General features: G+C 42.8%; 1 pseudogene; it reads left to right on the top strand.

Moving 5' to 3' along the window:
* The window catches only part of LOC102145555 (uncharacterized), a 65,007-nt pseudogene extending 56,924 nt beyond the window's left edge, over positions 1 to 8,083 (top strand).

Here is an 8,083-nt window from a genome sequence, read left to right as displayed (position 1 = left end):
CCCCCTATAAACCGCTAGGCCAAAACGGTCATTCTGGCCACATCCAGCCTCACGTGAGATCGCAATCTCCTGTCACTCAGGGCCTGAGGGGGCGGGGCCTGAAGCCCCAGACAATCAGGGACGCTGGAGTGGGGGCCAGTCAATCAGGCGCACCGCCAGAAAGGAGAGGGCGGCTTCCGGGGTCTGGCTGGCGGGCGCTTTGTCTGGCCTTCCTCACCGTAGGCTCTTCCTGTGAGTCTCCGCTGCTACTTCCTGGCTCTGGGAGGCCCAGGTGGCTCAGCAGCAGCCTCGGCCACCCTGTGACCTGCAGGTGTTGGGACATCCCTAGCTGACGCCGGGACACCCGGGAAGCCGAGGAACGGTGAGTGGACTGCGCCTGGCTTCCCGAAGTGGGTAAAAGGGCTGGGTGAAACCTGCTGGAACCAGCCATGGGCTGCGGAACCTGCGGACCGAGTCGCCGGGCGCAGCCGGGCCTCAGTCACCTTCTGCGCAGGGCCGGGCGGCGCGGGCAGCGGGACCCCTGCGTCCTGTCTGTACCTGCGGGCGCCACTTCCGCCGGCGGGAGCCCTCTCCGGAAGCCCGCGCGTCCCCCACCCAGGTAGTGCGGTGACCACGGGAGGGTGATCCGGGAGAGCCCCGACTCGGTGAGCGGGGTTCCAGCGTGGGAGAAGCTGTGGTTCATGGAGCTTCCAGTCCCACCTTTCTCCCCCTAAAATTAACCCGAGGCTTTGTTAAAACGTTAAACGGGGCGTTTGAGCAAACACGATTCATAAACGGGTACCGCAGTCATGGTTTGTGGTTTGTGGTCCAAGGGAGGGGCGTAAATGAGAGGCTTTGATAAGGTGAATGAGGAAGCAAACCATTCATATATATACACACACACATATATATACACATATATCCACATATATATATATTTTTTTTCTTTTTTTTTGAGACGGAGTCTCACCCTGTCGCCAGGCTGGAGTGCAATGGTGCAGTCTCAGCTCACTGCAACCTCTGACTCCCGGGTTCAAGCGATTCTCCTGCCTCAGCCTCCCAAGTAGCTGGGCTTATAGGCGCCATCACCAGGTCCAGCTAATTTTTGTATGTTTAGTAGAGACAGGGTTTCGCCATGTTGGCTAGGTTGGTTTCGAACTCCTGACCTTAATTGATCACCCTCCTCGGCCTCCTAAAGCGCCGGGATTACAGGCGTGAGGCACCTTGGCCAAAATATTTTTCTGTTTCCAAACATTTTACATGAGAGAAAAGCGGAGAATAAATCATCTGACACTGTACTGTAAAAAAAATCTTTGTGCCTCTCTTCTTTTCATCTTTCCTAAGTGTACATATTACCAAAATGTCTTTAGGTTGAGGTCCCCCCGTGAAAACTTGACAGGGTGTTGTGTCCTCACCCACTCTCCTGTCTTTTCCTAGTCCTGGCATTTTAGAACTGTCTGGGGATGACCCAGGATACCCACAGTGGCCATGTCTATTGGAGGGTCTAGTGAGTATCAGTCCCGGGGTCACCTCATCCCCAAGGACAGCCTGAGGTAGGGGGTAGAGTCTCTCAGGGGAGCAGCTGGATGCTCTTGGCCTTAGAGGAATCTCCTGGTATAGCTTCATGTAAAATGGTGACCCCTTAGGGTCATTAAAATTTTAGGACATTAAAATTAATGGACAATACAATGTAATGTCATGAAAGTTAGGTCATTAAAATTATTCCTCCGGCCCGAGTTTTTATTCCTCGAAGACACATTGATGGTTTGCCAATTGGATGCTGATATTGAGAGGAAAAGGCAGAAATGATTTCTGCTCTTTAGCTTGTCTCAGACTTGTGAAGAGAGAAAAACCGTCCCAAAGGACAAGCAAAACCCACCCCAGAGAGGATGTGCAAGAACCTGAATTATAAAATGCACTTAAGGTGCACAGGAGGACAAAGAGCAGTGCCAGTGCCTCCTAGGTGGTCACTGAGTACTTTACTGAACAGGATGGGTGTCCTGAGGGATGGAATGGCCTGCCGTGACACTTAGAAAGGTCTGCGTTGGAGTCTGCACTGCCTCTCCCTGAGTTTGTTACCTTGAAAAGGCTTGTCCGCTTATTTGAGTTTCAGGTTTTCACTGACTGTAAGATACATTTTGTCAGTACAGCTTGAAAGATAAAAATACTATTTCCAAAGAGGTAAGTTAATATGATGTATTTCATTTGCTAAAAATTCGTATTTATTTCTTCCCCAGAGTGAGTGTAGTAAGTTTTAAAGGTCTGTTCTTTTTAAGGGTAATTTCAAATGGAATTGTAGGACTTAGCTTTGTAAATGCTACTGGTGAAATAAAAGTGTAATAGATAAATTGATGATTTATAAAGATTCACCAAAATGTCAGTTCCCGTCTTGTAGCTTGGTGAAGAATTTATGACAGTGGACACATGTGTATCCTCTTATCTGGGTGTCTGAGTGTTGTTTTTTGTTTTTTGGAGATGCTGCCTTGCTCTGTAGCCCGGCTAGAGTGCAGTGGCGCCATCTCTGCTTACTGCAACCTCCGCCTCCCGAGTTCAAGTGATTCTCCTGTGTCAGCCTCCCGAGGAACTGGGATTATAGGCACCCACCACCACACCCAGCTAATTTTCATATTTTTAGTAAACACAAGGTTTTAGGCCTGGCACGGTGGCTTATGCCTCTAATCCCAGCCCTTTGGGAGGCCAAGGTGGTCGGATCACGAGGTCAGGAGTTCCAGAGCAGCCTGGGCAACATGGTGAAACCCTGTCTCTACTAAAAATACGAAAAAATTAGCTGAGCGTGGTGGCAGGCACCTGTAATCCCAGCTACTCGGGAGGCTGAGGCAAGAGAATTGCTTGAACCCGGGAGGTGGAGGTTGCAGTGAGCCAAGATCTTGCCACTGCACCCCAGCCCAAGGGACAAGGCGAGACTCCGTCTCAAAAACAAATAAACAAACAAACAAACAACAAAAAGACGGGATTTTTGCCATGTTGGCCAGGCTGGTCTCAACCTCCTGACCTCAGGTGATCCCCTGCCTCAGCCTCCCAAGGTGCTGGGATTACAGGCGTGAGCCACGACGCCTGGCCCACTCTATTTTCTTTTTATTCCCTAAATTTTAATATGTTTGAGTTTGTCTGTTCCGTTATCACTTTTTTCTTACATAAAAAAAATTCTGCCTAATCCTTTGTTAAAAAAAAATCTTCCTGTGACTTCTGAAAGTATTCTGGTTTTATCTTTTGTATTTGAATATATAATAAGATGATTATTGTTCATGGAATAGAGAAGAATGCAATGCATTTTCCCAAGTAGATGCCAGCCTGGTTTGCCTCATATTTTAAAGTGCATGTAATTTCTTTTTCTATTCTATAGTGCCTACTCTATCATTCCTCAACTTTCCATATAGATGCTGGGTCATTAAGACTTTTTTTTCCTTTGGTCTGCTTGCTCATCTCTCTGCTAACACTGTGCTGTCCTGAATATTTTTGTTTGAAAATCTTAGAAGTATGTTAGACAAGCCATCACTCTTTTTTTAGATGACTAAAAATGATTAGACATTGGTCATTTTTACTGCATATGAAAGAGTAGCTTTTCTTGCCTAAAACCACCTGATTTGGGAATTTATGTGGTTTCATAGGAATAGCATCTGGAAGTGGTGACATTAATGTCATTTTAAAAAGCATGTGTCCTATTTCCTCTTATTCCTTTCTGTCTTGATATTGTGCAATAGAAATTTGAAAAATTGTTGTATTAGTATTGTTAAATATCAATTATTGGTTTTATTTACTACTCAATTAAATTTAATAAGCCTATTCTTTCTTGGTGTAATCACGTGGAATGGGTTCACTTCCACAGTTAACAAGTGACAGCACATGTAAAATATTGTCTACCAGGGAAATTCATTGAACACTTAGTGTTCAGACTGTGTTTTTGTGTCTGGTTCCCTAAGCACCACTGCAGTGACACAAAATAATAGACTTTCAGCAGAATAAGTTTTGGAAAATATACTGCATAAGCCATTTAGATGCAGTGAGTCATTCTTATTACTTGGGTTTGTGGAATCCCTTTCAAAATGTAAGTTCCTAATACAAACAAAGATTGAACTTTGCAAGCAGGTATTTTTAAGAATAAGTAGTCTCAGGACTGATAATATTAACTCACTTATGCACATCAGGTAGGACTTTAGTATGACAGATACTAGAAATGTACGAAGTGAAGTTAAAAGGTGACTCCTAGCAGCATATCGTAATCTTACTCCCTGGATTCTCTAATGAGATGGGTGTTTTGTAATCTTACTCCCTGGATTCTCTAATGAGATGGGTGTTTCTAGTTTGCTGTTGCCTTTTTGAATAGTTCAATTCTAGCATTAGTACTGCTGTGTGGGAGGGAGTATGTGTGAACAGAGTAAGAGTTGTGACAATCAAGTCATAGAATAAATGCTTGGAAATTTTAGAATCATGTAAACAGCTTATGAATTGAGTATACATTCCCAGTTCTCTCAGTCTCACTCATCCTTCTATCCACATGTGTGGAATATTCTAGGACTCCGTGGCTTTTGAGGATGTGGCTGTGAACTTTAGCCAGCAGGAATGGGCTTTGCTAGATTCTTCTCAGAAGAATCTCTACAGAGAAGTGATGCAGGAAACCTACAGGAACCTGGCTTCTGTAGGTAAGAATGACAATACATTTCACTTAATTACGGAAGTATTTCCCTATCATCAGTGCTATTTGTGATTTGGAATGGGGCAAGGGAATGATTTGGTGAATAAATCAGGCATGGGCACTGTGTACAATGAACATGAAATCTAGTAATGTTTCTATAGTTTGAAATAATTCATGATAATTTTATGCATCTGCATTTTAGGAAAAAACGGAAAGACCAGAATATTGAAGATCACTTCAAAAAACTTGGGAAAGATACAAGATAATTTGCACCGAGAAGAGGAAATAAAGTCCTCTGAAGGAATCTTAGCATGTCATGAATTTAAAAACAAGCAGTCAAAGCAAATAAGAGTCACTTGAAATTCATTTCCTTTTAGAAAAATTTTGCCCAAAATGTAACGTACATCAGTGTAGCAGTCAGTGTTTGGAAAACAATTTACTTGAAAATAGTACTACAAAATTGTGTATATGAATGTTACTATTTTGGTCATAGCCATGCAGGTGGTAGCTGTGTTTTCAGTAGTAGCCCATTTACTTTCAAATAATTCAGTCATGGCATAAAAACAAAAACAAAACAAAACAAAAATGTATTTTCCCTAGTATTGGTAGCAGTGTAAGTCGAAGACCTATGAATGAGTAGAAAGTTATTAAACCAACCAATAATAATGTGCTTGTCATTTTTTTTTACAGAAATCTTATGGTACGAAAGCAAAGAAGGTAGTCAGTATGGACAAGTTGTCAGCCACATTCCAAATCTTGATCTGAATGAGAACATTTCTACTGGATTAAAACAATGTGAATGCAGTATTTGTGGAAAAGTCTTTGTACGTCATTCCCTCCTTAATAGGCACATCCTAGCTCACTCAGGATACAAACCATATGGAGAGAAGCAATATAAATGTGAACAGTGTGGGAAACTTTTCGTTTCTGTTCCAGGTGTTAGAAGACACATGATAATGCACAGTGGAAATCCAGCTTATAAATGTACGATATGTGGGAAAGCTTTTCATTTTCTCAATTCAGTTGAAAGACATCAGAGAACTCACACAGGAGAAAAACTCTATAAATGTAAACAATGTGGTAAAGCGTTCACTGTTTCCGGTTCTTTTCTAATACATGGATGAACTCACACTGGAGAGAAACCCTACGAATGTAAGGAATGTGGGAAAACACTCAGATTTTCTTGTTTTAAGATGCATGAAAGGACTCACACTAGAGAGAGATGTACCAAATGTGATAAAGCCTTCAGCTGTTCCACTTCCCTTCATGACCATGGAAGCATTCATACTGGAGAGAGACCCTATAAATGTAAACAATGTGGCAAAGCCTTTAGTCATTTGAGTTCCCTTTGTAACCATAGAAGTACTCATACTGGAGAGAAACCCTATGAATGTAAACAATGTGACCAAGCCTTCAGTTGCCTCAGTTCCCTTCACCTCCATGAAAGAATTCATACTGGAGAAAAACCCTATGAATGTAAGAGATGCGGTAAAGCCTACACTCGTTCCAGTTACCTTATGCGCCATTAAAGAAGTCATGATATAGAGGTTGGGTGTAGTGACTCAGCCTATAATCCTAGCACTTTGGGAGGCCAAGGTGTGTGTATTGCTTGAGCCCAGAAGTTCATAACCAGCCTGGATTAAAACAATGTGAAACAACCTGGGCATCGTGGTGAAACCCTGTCTCTACAAAAAATAAAATAAAGCCGGGCCCGGTGGCTCACGCCAGCTACTCGGGAGGCTGAGGCAGGAGAATGGCGTGAACCTGGGAGGCAGAGCTTGCAGTGAGCCGAGATCGCACCACTGCGCTCCAGCTTGGGCGACAGAAGCAGACTCCGTCTCAAAACAAAAACAAAGAAAATAATTAGCTGGACATGGTGGCACATTTCAGTTGTCTTAGTTCTTTTTCAAGGACATAAAAGGCCACAGGGGCTTGGGGGGAAGCCCTGTGCATGCGGATCACGAGGTCAGGAGATCGAGACCATCCTGGCCAACATGGTGAAACCTCGTCTCTACTAAAAATGCAAAAATAGCTGGGTGTGGTAGCATATGCTTGTAATCCCAGCTACTCAGGAGGCTGAGGCAGGAGAATCACTTGAATCCAGGAGGCGGAGGTTGCAGGGAGCTGAGATTGTGCCACTGCACTCCAGCCTGGCGACAGAGTGAGACTCCATCTCAAAAATAAATAAATAAATAAAGCCCCTTGAATGTAAGAAATGTGGTAAAACATTTACTGTTTCCCATTCCCTCATAAACATGAAAGAGCTCACACTGCAGAGAAACCTTAAGAATGTAGGAAATGTGGTCAAGCCTTCAGATTTTCCTGAAGATTTGGGAGGGCTCAGAGTGGAGAAAAGGTTTTGAATTTAAATTTATGGTAAGGCCTTCGGTTGTATTAGTTCCATTTGAAGATATCAGCTCATTCCTGAGAAAAACCCTATGAATGTTCAGAATGTTTGAGTGTTTCATTTTTCTCATACCCACTCAAGGACATATGAAAATGCACTCTGTAGCTGGCTGGACCTTGTAAATACAAGAACGTACACAGGATTAAAACTCTAATAGTTTAGAAACTGCAAGAATATTTTCAGTTTTAAAATTTACTTGAAAAGCCATGTGAAAACTCCCACGGGAAAGAAGTTCTATAAGTGAAGCTTTTCTAATTGGAAAGCCTGATGCAAATTAATTATCGTGCAGTGCTTGAAAAAAATCTATGAAATGTTACACAAGTTACAAGTATATTGTTTTTATCAGTGACCCATTCTTAAAGAGTCTTGAGTATGCATTTCACCTTATTTTGCAGGGAAACCTTGAAGTGAGAGTTCTGTAAATGTTCTTTAAGCAGTAGTACTTGAATTTCATAGATAATGATATTTTCTTAAGTCTGTTGGTAGAATTTTTGTCTATTCATTTGACAGTGTGCTGGATTCATGGTTGAATTTGGATGTTTTTCTAATATGTAGGTAAGTTTAATTTTTTTATTTCATTATTATTTCTTTTTGAGATGGAGTCTCACTCTGTTGCCCAGGCTAGAGTGCAGTGGTTCGATCTCGGCTCACTGCAACCTCCGCCCCCTGGGTTTAAGCGATTCTCCTGCCTCAGCCTTCCGAGTAGCTGGGACTACAGGTGAACGCCACTACATCCAGCTAATTCTTTGTATTTTTAGTAGAGACAGGGTTTCACCATGTTGGCTAGGCTGGTCTTGAACTCCTGACCTCATGATTTGCCCGCCTCGGCCTCCCAAAGTGCTGGGATTACAGGCATGAGCCACTGCGCCCGGTCAGGTAAGTTTCATTTGTATGTATTGTCCTGTGATTAATGGACCAGTGAATAATGATTGTGAATTCTTGGGATTGTCTTACTAGCCTCATTTGGCAAATTTTGATTATCCCTTGTCCATTATACACATCCCACCTATTTTTATTAAATGAAAAACTACTCTTGATGTAAA

The sequence above is a fragment of the Macaca fascicularis genome, chromosome 7 (assembly GCF_037993035.2).
Source record: "Macaca fascicularis isolate 582-1 chromosome 7, T2T-MFA8v1.1".
Classification (NCBI taxonomy): domain Eukaryota; kingdom Metazoa; phylum Chordata; class Mammalia; order Primates; family Cercopithecidae; genus Macaca; species Macaca fascicularis.
Note: the sequence above shows the minus strand (reverse complement) of the source record. Positions and strands in the feature narration are given on the sequence as shown.